Raw genomic sequence first — 17,087 nt, 5'->3', positions numbered from 1 at the left:
GAATTTTCCATCTTTGTGCGCTTCAATTTAACCTCTATTTTGTTTATTTTTCCTTTTTATTTTTTGCCTTTTGAGACAGGTTCTCTGTATCTTTGACCTGGAATAACTCTGTATACCTGTCTGTCCTTGAAGTCTCAGAGATCTGCCTCTCTCTGCCTTTCAGGCATTGGGACTAAAGGTGTATGCTACTACACATTGAACTCACAAAGATCTGTTTGTCTCTGCCTTCAAGGCACTGGGATTAAAGGCGTGTGCTACCTCACCTTGAAGGTACAGAGGTCAATCTCCCTCTGCCTCCCATGTATTGGGTTTACAGGTGTGTACTACCACACCCAACAACTCTCTTCCTTTTTTTAACTTTAAGAACTTCAAATTTTAGCCTGCACATATTTTTAACACACTGTAAATCATTTAAAAATTTTCTTTGTCTGTGAATCTCTCTTTACTGTATTTCTCCCTCTGTTTTTCTGACCACATGAGTCTTTCATTTACCAAGCAATCTCAGTAGGACTAAAGCCGTGGCTTTGCTGGCCTGATGTAGGCCATTCCTTAGCTTTCTGCCATTCCAACCTTGTGGCTGAGGTACCGAACAGAGCCGCATTCAGTGCCACAAGTCGACAGTGTTTCAAGGTCCTTGCCATCAAAGAGGCTGCAACAGACAACACTCAAGCCCTCTTTCTGGAGCTGGCCCTCCTTCCTCAAACAGTCAGAGTTTGCCCAGGCAGGATGGCCCAGAAAGCCGGCATTTTAAAACAACACAGTTTTTTTTCCTGCTACTGCTGAAAACATACAAGCATTCAGTTGGCTTTTATCAACACCATTTCAATGTTTTGTGGCAGGACCTCTTAAGGGCTGCAGGGTTTTGCAGCTGAAGCTGAGTCAGCAAGCCTCTTTTAGATGAGAGCCCTTGCTTTCTTCTAGCAAGCAGAGCAGACCGAGAAATCGCTGCTACCAAGAAAACATGCTTTACTCTTTCCCAAGCTTTCTCAGGCTTTCAGTGGATTCAGTTGTCCACAAGGCTGCAAGCCATTCTGTAGTTATTTGAGCAGCGAGGCTGTGTCCCCAGCACCACGGCCGCATGAAGGTTATGCCTGAAATAAATACACAAAAACTGTATTCTTTTAAACACTGCTGGCCCATTAGATTCAGCATTTTAACCCATTTCTAATAATCAGTGTAGTATAACGAGGTGCACTTACCAGGATAAATTCAGCATGGCTGACATGGTGGCTGGCTGCATCGACATCTGCCTCAGAGAGCAGAGCTATGGCATCTGCCGGGGAGAGGGGAGCATGGATTCTCTGAGCTCACTACCTCTTCCTCCTGGCATTCTATTTTGTTTACTCCACCTACCAATGTTCTAACCTATCAGCTGAAGCGGATTCTTTCTTTAATTAATCAATAAACTTCTTCTGTCACTATATCCTTTCAACAGCTTGCCCATATAAATCTCCCATGTGTCTTCTGTTGTATAATCTTTCATTTGTAAAGAACTTGCACTCTCAGGGGAGGATTTTTCTGACATCTCTGTGGATGGAGATCATATGAGGAAGATCAGATGAGCAACCATGACAACTCTAATGCTGTAGAGTTAGCTGGACCAGAGATTGATGGCTGACATTCTTGTGCTATGCATCAGATGCCCCTGAACTCTGGCCCTGTTGACAGCAGGCAGACATCAAGTTGGTCAAACATACTTAACTCATTCAGGTTCACAGATACTGTAAATGGAGTTTTAATTCTTCTCCTAAACCAATAAAAAAAACAAGATTAGGAGAAGAGAAGAGCCTGAAGTAAGGCCACAAAATGGGTCATTTTGCAAAGGAAATGTTACCTGCCACCATGTATGCTGTCTCTCTTTCTTAGTCAAATCCATCCTTCCAGTGTCTAGCTAACAGCTAACCATAGGATTGAACCAAACTGCCTTTGATTTCTGAAATAAGTGCTGCCCCTTAAGGTCTCATAACAGAACTGGAAGGTTTGTAAGACTGTACCAGCAACAATTTAAAGCAATTCTAGGACACCAAAGATGCAGCAAATTTGGTTAATTGGTAATATAGATCGTTCTAATGGGACAAAATAATTTAGAATTAAAAAAAAAAACAGATTGGTGTACTCAAGATGAATTTATGTGATATGGCACACACAGGCTTCTGGTTCTGAATACTTCATGCTCGGTGGGTTTTGGAGATTGTCATGACCCTGAACCTAGCTGGAGGCTTTGGGGCCTTGAAAGTACAAGACTTAATATTTCAGGACATCCTTGTACTTGGTGCCCACTGTTTACTGATTTCCTTACAGAGAATGAGCAGCCATCTACTCCTGCTGCCATGCATTCCCCACATGAACAGAGAGAAGACCCTATACACACAGGTCGCTTGTATCACATGTGAAGGCATAAGTCACAAACAAACTCCCACAGCAGTTTAGAATTGTGATTAATAGAATGATTAGTTCTTGAAAGGGGAAAAATTTAGAGATCACAATCCCTTACACAAGTTCTCTGCAGGATCAGAAAAGGAGCCTAGTAGCTGGAAGGGAAGCTCAAGCAAGAGATCAAGCTGAAGGTAGAATTTGCTTTGTAAAAGAGAGAGAGACCACAACTCAATGGGCTGGTATCTCAGTGGCTATTCAGGAAACATCACAGAGAAAGGATCTGCTTCATGCATGAGAGTCACCGATGATTTCCCTTTAAGAAAAAAACCCATCAAAACTCCCAATAACATCATCAGCATTCAACAACATGTCTATGATTTCTTTGCCTTGCCTTTGATTGTGCAGTAAATGATGCTGATAGTTAATCTGTGCAATTAATGCAAATTTCCTTGTAACTGACTAGACAGAATTGACAGGTTATCTTAAACACAGCAGGGAGTCACTCTACGATGGAACTGGTTTATCATCACCTGTGTGACAGTGACGTAATTAAGATCTTTCCTTTGTCTATAAATCTCATTATGTTCAACATGATATGTTGTCATACAGATTTCTTAGGGTTTTGTCCCACTGGTGGTTTCCTTGGTATGCTTACATAATTTTTGCCAGATCCAATCAGTTTTGCCATGCACTCTCAGCTCCACGTCATTATGTTCCCCTTATGTTCCAGTCCAGGCATTTTAGACCTCTTGTAACTGTTGTAAGAGTATCTCATGTTCCACCTAAATGATTTAGGGATTTATTTAGGCTGGGTTTTATCTTCCATCACTGAGTTCATTGACTTTCCTTGGGCTTAATTCCTGGGACACTGAGCCTAACTCCTGGGGGATTCCTCCAGTTATTTCTCCTTTCTTAGATAGTTAACACTCTCACTATTGCTGTGAGAGTGTTTCTGTAGCAAATATTCTTCTCAAGATGAGAAGAAACTTCAATATTACAATCCATTTGGTATTGTGATTTAAATACACACACACAAACACACACAAGTTAAAACAAATACACTGATGATATCTCAATTTATGGGGCCATTCTGGGGATGTCAAGATCGATATCTCTCGAGTGGTTCTCAGAAGGCCATAGGGTGACCCTCTCTAGGTACTTAAGCAGGGATGAGATGTTGACCGCACTGTGACATGTCCCTAGGAACTATGTGTGCCTTGTTCCATAGTCAGACTGATGACTGACTATCTTGAAAACCACCATGGAACTTTTGTTTGGCAAATGATGGAGATCAAGTCAGGGTCAAAATCAGAAAACTAGATGGAGCTTCCAAGCTCCAGTGGAAGAGCAGATGGATGGAGAAAAAGAGCAAGGATGTCAGGAATATAAGGGCTTGGTCCACACTATGAGACACTGTGCCTGAACTAAGGGGATTTCAACTAATCCAGTGACCTGGGAATGAAAGAACATGGGATCAAACTGGAAGCTCTGAATGTGGCTGACAATTGGGGCAGACGGAGAAGCCAAAGATAATGGCACTTGCAATTGTCTGCATATCATACACTGGCTTTTTGTGATCATATTTTTTGTGGATGCATACCTTGCTAAATCTGGATGGATGAAGGGTGGGCTTGGACTTCCCACAGCTCAAAGTACCCTGCCCTCTATTTGGACTGGTGTTTGAGTGGAGAGGTTTATTTGCGGAGCAAGAAGAATGTGGGAGGAGGAAGAGAAGTGGAAAGTTTGATAATTATTATTATGAAGTAATGCAAATATCAATAGAAAATAACCAATGAGGACATTGGAGCTAGGAAAAAAAAACATTCATGTGAGTTGTTGACTCAGACCAAAAATTATTTTACAGAAAAAAAAAACACATAAAGGGGTTGAGTTACTTGGAAAATATGACTCAAGTAATTGGGAAGAAGATTGGGGTATTTATTTTGGGTCTTCATGGGGCTGTATGAGCAGCATTTTAGGACCTGTATGCTGGATATTTCTGGGGGTTAGTAGGGAAGAAACCAGGCTAGGAGGAGTTTTATGACATAAGTAGAGCCTTGATGATGTAACAAAGCTTTGTTTGGGGGTGGCAACTCTGTTCCACATGAAGCACTAATCTTCTGTGAAGGTGGGCTTACTATCTTCACGGTGGCTGAGGAGGTCAGTTCAGCTCTTTGGCTCCATAACTGTTCAACAGAATTTCCAGAAGTTGGAATCTAGAGAGCCAAGATATTTTCTTTTGGTAAATATGTTTAGGAAGCAACTAGGACCTCTGTAGTCAAAGAAAGGTTTCTTTCAAATCTGCTCTGGGTCCAAAATTTATGTCGTTAACAGCTCCTATATTTGATAGCTGGGGGACGGTTAATGTCAGGTATTCTCCCCACTCTATCTTTGCTAAAAATGTCCAATTCCTCAGTCCACTTAAATGGCAAAGATCCTCTTTGTCCATATGTGTTTTAAAAGATAATTATTTCTAATAGGTGCTGTTACACAGATTAATGTTTCTTTCTTTTGGCAGTTTGACTCACAGTACTCACTTCTCTAATGAAGATACAGAATATCTTTATGTAATCAACCTGGATCTGGATCAGGAGACACAATAGAGAGAGCCAGTGACTGGAGTGCCATGACCTTGGGCAGGTGGTTATAGATCAGCCAACTAACCAGTAGCTTGAGTGGTAAGGAGAGGAGTGGCTGTTCTTTGAATTCTTTGCCATCTGTTCAGATATTTCTTTCTCACTTTAGGTATAGGCATAGCTTCCTCTCTCATTGATATAGTAAGTCAGGAAGTAGGTTTCTCAGTAGAGGTCAATGGCATTTTGCAGCAGGAATATGTCTCTGATACACATATACTGAGCTGTAGACAAGAGTTTGATACTTTTCCTATTAATTTCTTAAGAACATATTCCATTTAGGTATCCAAATCTATTCAGCCCTGCCTTTTTCACCTGCTCCAAAGTTATTCCTAAAAAGAGCCTTGACCTCACATGCTCACCTTCTTATCCTTGCAGGCACTTATGGTGGAGGAAACCACTTTGTGTCTGATTTAAACTGAAGAGTTCTTCCTATGCAGAGATTGGCAGCTATGAAGCCCAAGCACAGAAACAGAGCCAAGAGACAGTGGAACAGGAGTGCTGTGGCCTATCTCAGAAAGTCTCCCGCCATGATGAAGATGCCTCTTAATATGAGTGGCATGCCAAATGTCCAGAAGAAGAATGGGCCATCGCTCCAGAAGCAAAAACTTAGTAAGCCTTTTGAGGCCCTGGAGAATATTGTTGGCCACAGAATTTCTCATGGCTGGAAGGAAGCCAATGAACCAGTCACCCCTTGGAAAGCCATCATTCTAGATCAACTGCCAACATATCCCTCTCTCTATTGGTTGAAATATGATGGGATTGATTGTGTCTATGGCTTGGAGCTTCATAGTGATGAAAGGATTTTAAACCTGAAGATCCTGCCTAATAATGTGCCATTTCCTCAGGTGACAGACACTCATCTCTCAAACACCATAGTTGGCAGAGCAGTGAAACATACATTCATGGGCACAAATGGCTCTAAGAATGACTGGAACGGGATGGTCCTAGAAGAGGTGCCAATCATGAAGACCTGGTTTTATATTACCTACAAGAAAGATACGGTCTTGTACATTTACCACCTCCTGGATGACTACCTGGAAGGCAACCTCCACATCATGCCAGGCTCTAAGGAAGAGTGGAGTGGCCTGGTCCCAGATGAGGTGCAGACCATAATGACCTGTTTCTACATTGTCAACGAGAATGATCCGGTCCTGTACCTTTACCACCATCATGATGATTCCATTGAAGGCAACCTCCACATCACGCCTGAATGTCCTCCAGTAGAGGTGACTTTGGAATTAGGCAGGGATTCCTTGCAGGGCAAAAGAGTGCAGTACAACAAAAAAGATGGAACCCAAGAGATAGGTAAAATTATTTGCCAAGTTCCCAACAAACCTTCTGTGTATTTCATCAAGTTTGATAATGACTTCCATATCTATGTCTATGATTTGGTGAAGATCTGTTAAAGTGAAATTCTCAAATTTTGAGGGGCAGACTTAATTCTCTCTTTGGGAATGTGTTTTTTCAGAGATAACTCAGGTCTTCTGTGAATCCTGGTATCTTTCCAATGGATTATTCTTTCTCAAAGAATAAAAATTTGTTAACATGTTGTGTTATTTGGTCAATGATGGATTGTGTTTGGTGGATGGGGCATCACAGGACTACGTGCCTCAAAACAAAGCAGGATTTATGGTCTTTTCCCCTTGGAGAGTAAAGGACTGGGGATGCGTGGTGTGGTAAAGGACAAGATGGCTGTCAAGGAAGCAGTGGAGAGGGGACAAAAAGTTGTATGATCTCGGGCAGTATAAAGTTTGAGGGAAAACCATGTCAAATGGAAAGATGTGACCGATATCAACGTGAGGTATTGGGACTTAAGAGGATAAAGAGTAGATTAATCAGGAAGGGACACAAATGTATACTCAAAATCAGAGAAAATTAGGTTTCATTTGATGAATGGTTTAATTCGTACTGGCTGTAAGTCAAAGGATGTTTGATTTCCACTAGAGCATGTTGCTTAGTGAAAAGTGTCTCCGCTCAGTTGCTCTTCTACAGTAAGTTGGACATTAAGCTACCTACTTAGTTTTGCCAGAATTCTGTCTGCCACCTACTTTGTCATGCCTGGATTCGGTATGCCTTGAACTCTCATAGGTCTTATCCATGCCATCCAACCCTTGTCAGTTCATTTAAATATTTGCCCTGCCATATCTGGAAAACAGTGTTCCCTTTCATTGATCATGTTCTGTAGTACTTGGGCTATAAAACTCATGAACACACTCACCCACACACAGGATAAACATGTACATATGATGCCCACTAGTGTGTGACATGCACACATATGATGAATGCACCGAACTCCATAATATCAGTAAAGTAGGGAATCCATGATGCTAGCTGGAGTCTGGCAAAGACCCCACACACCCATCAAACTGCCAAATACCAGTATGGTACTGATGTCTGACTCCCATCTTGTAAGGAACCTGCCATCCTGTAACTGGGCTATTTTTGGTTCCTTCATCTTCACAAACTTGGTTAAAATGTTAGAGTTGTCAAAGTGGGAGTTAGGGTCCAGCATGTAGATCAGCTGTCCCAGGTCAGGTGATTTGGCTACAATATGGGTGAGAAATTGTACCAGGGATTTCTGGTACACCCTCTCCTCTTCTTCTCCCTGTCCTCATCATCACTCTTGTGGGTGGGCCTGGAGCACAAAGACGGTAAAATGGAATAAGCCTCCTCCTTAGTGGAAAACCTTGTCAATCCTTAATTTGACTTGACTCTCTGAGGGAATGCAGAACATTATTTCCTACTAGGTCTCCTCATTCATTGGTTCACTCATTTTTCCAATGAATGATTGAATTCATCCATTCTTACTTGTCTCTCTCTCTTCTTTCTTCCCTTCTTCCATTTCCCCCTTGATTGTAGAAATTTGAGCAGCAGGGCTGCATCCCCATGGGGCCGTCTTGTAAGGTTATGCTCCGAAATAACAACACAAAACTATTCATTTCAACACTGGCAGCCCCATTATTTTCAGCCTCTTAACCCATGTCTAATAATGTATGTTGCAGCATGAGGTGCGCTTAGAAGGAAAGATTTAGCATGTCTGACCTGGTGGCTGGCTGTATCGCCATCTGCCTCAGAGTGCAGAGCTACCATTTCTCCCCATGGGAGAGGTGCATGGCATCTCTAAGCTCAATTCCTATTCCTCCCACCATTCTCTTATGTTTATTCCACCCACCTATGTTCTAACCTTTCAGGCCAAACAGTTTCTTTGTTCAATTAACCAATGACCTACACTCCATTATTACTCCTATTTCTGTTTAAACAAGAACGGAATCTTTAATTTTAACATAGCAAAATTACATATAACAAAACAGTTATCAAGCAAGAATTACAGTTACAATATTTATATCTATTTTATCTTTTATCATAACAATGGAAAACTATAACTATCTATTCTTCAACTCCATCAGAGACTCCAGAATAATACAGTATTACCTAAGCAAACAAAAAGTAAGCCATTTTCAAACTCTAGAAATGACAGAGACATCTCGCTGCCTGGACAGTCACCCAAAGTTCCTCTGTACCGTTGGTGTTTCCATCCTCAGCCTACAGGCCCATAGTTTCCAGCAGACATTTCCATGAAGCAGGAAATTTCAAAGGCAGTCACTATCTGCTTGTCTTGAAGAATGTTTTGCTGACCCTTTCCGGAATAAGGAACACGAATAGATCATCTCACCTTTAGCCAAGTTCAGTAGTCCTCTCTCTGAGTGTTTTCTGTGTACAGTTTATGCAACAATCCAGGCAAGAGCAGTTTCTTCCCCAAATGGCTATCAAACTCCAGAAGGATCCTCTTTGATGCCCATCTTCTTCCTGAAGTAGATATGTGCTGCCAAGAGTAGAGTGTCTCACTGTCATGAAAAACCATAAGGTACTAAAACATTAAATAGCCTATTTTGTAGTCTAGAGAGATATGAATAATGCCTATCTAACTGAAATATATATATATATATATGTATATATATATATATGTAGCTAGAAAATCTAACTAACATGACGACAAACTTGACTATTATTAATGATTATCCATTAATAACCTATATACATTATATTTTTAAATGAACTACACAATCACAATACCTTAATTAAGATCAAAAATGCATATACATGTAACAAAATTGACCTAAAATCTCTATCAGTAAAGCAAAATCTATACTAATGCAAATATCCATATCTATATCACATCCCACTTTAAATGTAAAAGAATGTTTATAAGCCATATTTGGGAACGTGGGTGCAGTTTTTTCTCTCCAAAATGCTTCCTGCTGAATGGTGGCATCATTATTGATTTATCTCAGTTGGCAGTTGAGTGAAGCAATTTTTTAAAGGTGTTCACAGCAACCTTTAAGTAGGGCGTGGTCCATCCTACCATATTAGGATAGAGGCATCCACAGACTATCACCCTCTGTGAAAACAAAATAGAAACTCCTTTCCAAAGCATCATGTCCTTAGATCCAAATTTCAAAGTCAAGGCATTTTCAAAATATCTATGTTGGATTATTTCAGCAGCTTTTATAAAGAAACATCTTGTAGCAGCTATTGCTACTGCCTCAAAATTCAAATGATTCAAAAAGAGCATAATAGCATACAATATCAAAATTCGCTGTGAATTTTCCATTTTGTGTGCTTCAATTTAACCTCTAATTTGTTTATTTTTCCTTTTTATTTTTTGCCTTTTGAGACAGGTTCTCTGTATCTTTGACCTGGAATAACTCTGTATACCTGTCTGTCCTTGAAGTCTCAGAGATCTGCCTCTCTCTGCCTTTCAGGCATTGGGATTAAAGGTGTATGCTACTACACATTGAACTCACAAATATCTGTTTGTCTCTGCCTTCAAGGCACTGGGATTAAAGGCGTGTGCTACCTCACCTTGAAGGTACAAAGGTCAATCTCCCTCTGCCTCCCATGTGTTGGGTTTACAGGTGTGTACTACCACACCCAACAACTCTCTTCCTTTTTTTAACTTTAAGAACTTCAAATTTTAGCCTGCACATATTTTTAACACACTGTAAATCATTTAAAATTTTCTTTGTCTTTGAATCTCTCTTTACTCTATTTCTTCCTCTGTTTTTCTGACCACATGAGTCTTTCATTTACCAAGCAATCTCAGTAGGACTAAAGCCGTGGCTTTGCTGGCCAGATGTAGCCCATTCCTTAGCTTTCTGCCATTCCAACCTTGTGGCTGAGGTACCGAACAGAGCCGCATTCAGTGCCACAAGTCTACAGTGTTTCAAGGTCCTTGCCATCAAAGAGGCTGCAACAGACAACACTCAAGCCCTCTTTCTGTAGCTGGCCCTCCTTCCTCAAACAGTCAGAATTTGCCCAGGCAGGATGGCCCAGAAAGCCGGCATTTTAAAACAACACAGTTTTTTTTCCTGCTACTGCTGAAAACATACAAGCATTCAGTTGGCTTTTATCAACACCATTTAAATGTTTTGTGGCAGGACCTCTTAAGGGCTGCAGGGTTTTGCAGCTGAAGCTGAGTCAGCCAGCCTTTTTTAGATGAGAGCCCTTGCTTTCTTCTAGCAAGCAGAGCAGACCGAGAAATCGCTGCTACCAAGAAAACATGCTTTAATCTTTCCCAAGCTTTCTCAGGCCTTCAGTGGATTCAGTTGTCCACAAGGCTCCAAGCCATTCTGTAGTTATTTGAGCAGCGAGGCTGTGTCCCCAGCACCACGGCCGCATGAAGGTTATGCCTGAAATAAATACACAAAAACTGTATTCTTTTAAAAACTGCTGGCCCATTAGATTCAGCATTTTAACCCATTTCTAATAATCAGTGTAGTATAACGAGGTGCACTTACCAGGAAAAATTCAGCATGTCTGACATGGTGGCTGGCTGCATCGACATCTGCCTCAGAGAGCAGAGCTATGGCATCTGCCGGGGAGAGGGGAGCATGGCTTCTCTGAGCTCACTACATCTTCCTCCCAGCATTCTATTTTGTTTACTCCACCTACCTATGTTCTAACCTATCAGCTGAAGCGGATTCTTTCTTTAATTAATCTATAAACTTCTTCTGTCACTTTATCCTTTCAACAGCTTGCCCATATAAATCTCCCATGTGTCTTCTGTTGTATAATCTTTCATTTGTAAAGAACTTGCACTCTCAGGGGAGGATTTTTCTGACATCTCTGTGGATGGAGATCATATGAGGAATATCAGATGAGCAACCATGACAACTCTAATGCTGTAGAGTTAGGTGGACCAGAGATTGATGGCTGACATTCCTGTGCTATGCATCAGATGACCCTGAACTCTGCCCCTGTTGACAGACAGGCAGACATCAAGTTGGTCACACATACATAACTCATTCGGGTTCACAGATACTGTAAATGGAGTTTTAATTCTTCTCCTAAACTAATAAAAAAACCAAGATTAGGAGAAGAGAAGAGCCTGAAGTAAGGCTTCAAAATGGGTCATTTTGCAAAGGAAAGGTTACCTGCCTCCATGTATGCTGTCTCCCTTTCTTAGTCAAATCCATCCTTCCAGTGTCTAGCTAACAGCTAACCATAGGGTTGAACCCAACTGCCTTTGATTTCTGAAATAAGTGCTGTCCCCTTAAGGTCTCATAACAGCGAGGAAGTTTTGTAAGACTGTCCCAGCAACAATTTAATGCAATTCTAGGACACCAAAGATGCAGCAAATTTGGTTAATTGGTAATATAGATCGTTCTGATGGGACAAAATAATTTAGAATTGAAAGAAAACAGATTGGTGTACTCTCGATGAAATTATGTGATATGGCACACACAGGCTTCTGGTTCTGAATACTTCATGCTCGGTGGGTTTTGGAGATTGTCGTGACCCTGAACCTAGCTGGAGGCTTTGGGGCCTTGAAAGGACAAGACTTAATATTTCAGGACATCCTTGTACTTGGTGCCCACTGTTTACTGATTTCCTTACAATGAATGAGCAGCCATCTACTCCTGCTGCCATGCCTTCCCCACATGAACAGAGAGAAGACCCTATACACACAGGTCGCTTGTATCACATGTGAAGGCATAAGTCACAAACAATCTCATACAGCAGTTTAGAATTGTGATTAATAGAATGATTAGTTCTTGAAAGGGGAAAAACTTAGAGATCACAATCTTTTACAAAAGCCCTCTGCAGGATCAGAAAAGGAGCCTAGTAGCCGGAAAAGAAGCTCAAGCAAGAGATCAAGCTGAAGATAGAAGGTGCTTTTTAAAAGAGAGAGAGACCACAACTCAATGGGCTGGTATCTCAGTGGCTATTCAGGTAACATCACAGAGAAAGGATCTGCTTCATGCATGAGAGTCACCGATGATTTCCCTTTAAGAAAAAAACCCATCAAAACTCCCAATAACATATTCAGCATTCAACAACATGTCTATGATTTCTTTGCCTTGCCTTTGATTGTGCAGTAAATGATGCTGATAGTTAATCTGTGCAATTAATGCCAATTTCCTTGTAACTGACTAGACAGAATTGACAGGTTATCTTTTTTTTTTGTTTTTTTTGTTTTTTTTTTTTTTTTTTTTTTTTTTAAATTTAAATAAAACTGTATTTTGGAATTGTAAAAATTTTAAAATTTACCAGGTATCTTTTCTTTTTTTTTTTTTTTGTTTGTTTGTTTGTTTTTTTTTTAATTTTTTTATTGATAAAAGGAGGATAAAGAAAAGAAAAAAAAACAAATTTCCACCTCCTCCCACCAGCCTCCCATTTCCCTCCCCCTCCTCCCACTCTTCTCCCCCTCCTCCCACTCTTCTCCCCCTCCTCCCACCCCTCTCCCCTTCCCCCCACTCCTCTCCCCCTCCCTTTCCAGTCCAGAGAGCTGTCAGGGTTCCCTGCCCTGTGGTACGTCCTAGGTCCTCCCCCCTCCATCCATATCTAGGAAGGTGAACATCCAGACTGGCTAGGCTCCCACCAAGCCAGCACATTGCATAGGATCAAAACCGCGTGCCATTGTCCTTGGCGTCTCATCAGCCCTCATTGTTCGCCATGTTCCGAGAGTCCAGTTTTATCCCATGCTTTTTCTGGTAACAGTCCAGCTGGCCTTGGTGAGCTCGCAGTAGATCATCTCCACTGTCTCAGTGGGTGGGTGCACTCCTCGTGGTCCCGACATCTTTGCTCATGTTCTCACTCCTTCTGCTCCTCATTGGGACCTTGGGAGCTCAGTCCAGTGCTCCAGTGTGGGTCTCTGTCTCTATCTCCATCCATCGCCAGATGCAATTTCTAGGATGATATGCAATATATTCGTCAGTATTGCTCTAGGGTAGGGTCATTTCAGGTTCCCTATCCTCAGCTGCCCAGGGAACTAACTGGGGACCTCAGCTTGGGCACCTGGGAGCCCCTCTAGGGTCAAGTCTCCTGCCCACCCTAAAGTGGGTCCCTTAACTAAGAATTGTGGTTCCGTGCTCCCCTATCCAACCTTCCTTTATCCCGATCCTCCTGTTTCCCCAAGTCCACCCTCCTTCCCTTCTACCTTTTCTCTCCCCATCTCCCCTAACCCCCATCACACCCCACCCCCAAGATCCCACTTTTCCCCCCCGGCAATTTTGTCTACTTCCCTTATCCAAGAAGATAACTATATGTTTTTCCTTGGGTTCACCTTCTTACTTAGCTTCTTTAGATTCGCCTATTGTAGACTCCGTGAACCCTATTTATGGCTAGAAACCAATTATGAGTGAGTACATCCCATGTTCGTCTTTTTGGGCCTGGGATACCTCACTCAGGATAGTGTTTTCTATTTCCATCCATTTGCATGCAAAATTCGAGAAGTCATTGTTTTTTACCGCAGCGTAGTACTCTAGTGTGTATATATTCCATACTTTCTTCATCCATTCTTCCATTGAAGGGCATCTAGGTTGTTTCCAGGTTCTGGCTATTACAAATAATACTGCTATGAACATAGTTGAACAAATGCTTTTGACATGTGATAGAGCATCTCTTGGGTAAATTCCCAAGAGTGGTATTGCTGGGTCCAGGGGTAGGTTGATCCCGAATTTCCGGAGAAACCGAAACACTGACTTCCACAGTGGTTGCACAAGATTGCATTTCCACCAGCAATGGATGAGGGTACCCCTTCCTCCACAGCCTCTCCAGCAAAGGCTATCCTTGGTGTTTTTGACTTTAGCCAATCTTACAGGTGTAAGATGATATCTCAAAGTTGTTTTGATTTGCATTTCCCTGATCGCTAAGGAGGTTGAGCATGACCTTAAGTGTCTTTTGGTCATTTGAACTTCTTCTGTTGAGAATTCTCTGTTCAGTTCAGCGCCCCATTTTTTAATTGGGTTAATTAGCATTTTAAAGTCTAGTTTCTTGAGTTCTCTATATATTTTGGAGATCAGACCTTTGTCTGTTGCGGGGTTGGTGAAGATCTTCTCCCAGTCAGTAGGTTGCCTTTGTGTCTTAGTGACAGTGTCCTTTGCTTTACAGAAGCTTCTCAGTTTTAGTAGGTCCCATTTATTCAATGTTGCCCTTAATGTCTGTGCTTCTGGGGTTATACCTAAGAAGCGATCGCCTGTGCCCATCTGTTGTAGGGTATTGCCCACTTTCTCTTCTATCAGATTCAGTGTTTTCGGGCTGATATTGAGGTCTTTAATCCATTTGGACTTGAGTTTTGTGCACGGTGATAGATAGGGGTCTATTTTCATTCTTCTACAGGTTGACATCCAGTTGTGCCAGCACCATTTGTTGAAGATGCTTTCTTTCTTCCAATGTAAACTTTTAGCTCCTTTATCGAAAATGAGGTGTTCATAGGTTTGTGGGATAAAGTCCGGGTCTTCTATACGATTCCATTGGTCGACTTCTCTGTTTTTATGCCAGTACCACCCTGTTTTCATTACTGTAGCTCGGTAATAGAGTTTGAAGTCAGGGATGGTAATGCCTCCAGAAGATCCTTTATTGTATAGGATTGTTTTGGCTATCCTGGGTTTTTTGTTTTTCCATATAAAGTTGATTATTGTCCTCTCCAGATCTGTGAAGAATTTTGATGGGATCTTGATGGGGATTGCATTGAATCTATAAATTGCCTTTGGTAGAATTGCCATTTTTACTATGTTGATCCTCCCAATCCAAGAGCAAGGGATGTCCATCCATTTTTTGGTATCCTCTTCAATTTCTTTCTTCAATGCCTTAAAGTTCTTGTCAAATAGATCTTTCACTTCCTTGGTTAGATTTACCCCAAGATATTTTATGCTGTTTGTGGCTATCGTGAATGGAGAAGCTTCTCTGATTTCCCTCTCTGCTTCCATATCCTTTGAGTATAGGAGGGCGACTGATTTTTTGGAGTTGATCTTGTATCCTGCCACATTACTAAAGCTGTTTATCAGCTGTAAAAGTTCTTTGGTGGAATTTTGGGGGTCGCTTATGTACACTATCATATCATCTGCGAATAACGAAAGTTTAACTTCTTCATTTCCAATTCGAATCCCCTTGATCCCATTATGCTGTCTTATTGCTATTGCTAGAACTTCCAGCACTATATTGAAGAGGTATGGCGAAAGTGGGCAGCCTTGTCGTGTTCCTGAGTTAAGCGGGATGGCTTTGAGTTTCTCTCCATTTAATTTGATGTTAGCTGTCAGCTTGCTGTATATAGCTTTTATTATATTTAGGTATGACCCTTGTATCCCTAATCTCTCCAAGACTTTTAACATAAATGGATGTTGAATTTTGTCAAATGCTTTTTCAGCATCTAATGAAATGATCATATGTTTTTTTTCTTTCAGTTTATTTATATGATGGATTACATTGATAGATTTTCGTATGTTGAACCAGCCCTGCATCTCAGGAATGAAGCCTACTTGATCATAATGGATAATTTTTCGGATGTGTTCTTGGATTCGGTTTGCCAGTATTTTGTTGAGGATTTTTGCGTCGATATCCATGAGTGAGATCGGCCTGTAATTCTCTTTCCTGGTTGAGTCTTTGTGTGGTTTTGGTATCAGAGTAACTGTAGCTTCATAAAAGGAATTTGGTAATGACCCTTCTGTTTCTATATTGTGGAATACATTGAGGAGTATAGGTATTAGGTCTTCTTGGAAGTTCTGGTAGAATTCCGCATTGAAACCATCTGGCCCTGGGCTTTTTTTGGTAGGGAGGTTTTTGATAACAGCTTCTAGTTCTTCGCGACTGACAGGTCTGTTTAGCTTGTTCACCTGGTCCTGATTTAATTTTGGTAAATCGTATTTATCTAAGAAAGTGTCCATTTCTTTTACATTTTCCTGTTTAGTGGCATACAAGCTTTTGTAGTAAGATCTAATGACTCTCTGAATTTCCTCTGTGTTTGTGGTTATGTCCCCCTTTTCATTTCTGATCTTATTAATTTGCAAATTTTCTCTCTGCCGTTTGATTAGTTTGGATAGGGGTTTGTCAATCTTGTTGATTTTTTCCAGGAACCAGCTTCTTGATTCATTGATTCTTTGGATTGTTTTTTGTGTTTCTATTTTGTTGATTTCAGCCCTCAGTTTGATTATTTCCAGTCTTCTACTCCTCCTAGGTGAGTCTGCTTCTTTTTTTTCTAGAGCTTTCAGGTGGGCTGTTAAGTCTCCAATATGTGCTTTCTCTGTTTTCTTTAAGTGGGCACTTAGTGCTATGAACTTTCCTCTCAGGACTGCTTTCATAGTGTCCCATAAGTTCGAGTATGTTGTTTCTTTATTTTCATTGAATTCAAGGAAGACTTTAATTTCTTTCTTTATTTCCTCCTTAATCCAGGTATGGTTCAGTAGTTGACTGTTCAGTTTCCATGAGTTTGTAGGCTTTCTGGGGGTAGCATTGTTGTTGAATTCTAACTTTAATCCATGGTGGTCTGATAAGACACAGGTGGTTAGTAATATTTTTTTGTAGCTGTGTAAGTTAGCTTTGTTACCAAGTATGTGGTCAATTTTCGAGAAGGTTCCATGAGCTGCAGAGAAAAAGGTATATTCTTTCCTATTTGGGTGGAATATTCTATAGATGTCTGTTAAGTCCATTTGCTTCAATACCTCCATTAATTCTCTAATTTCTCTGTTAGGTTTCTGTCTGATTGACCTGTCCATTGGTGAAAGAGGGGTGTTGAAGTCTCCTACTATTAGTGTGTGCGGTTTGATGGTTGCCTTGAATTTTAGCAATGTTTCTTTT

This window comes from Microtus pennsylvanicus, chromosome Y (assembly GCF_037038515.1).
Source record: "Microtus pennsylvanicus isolate mMicPen1 chromosome Y, mMicPen1.hap1, whole genome shotgun sequence".
Classification (NCBI taxonomy): domain Eukaryota; kingdom Metazoa; phylum Chordata; class Mammalia; order Rodentia; family Cricetidae; genus Microtus; species Microtus pennsylvanicus.
The sequence above is the reverse complement of the archived record's forward strand: the minus strand, read 5'-3'. Positions refer to the sequence as shown.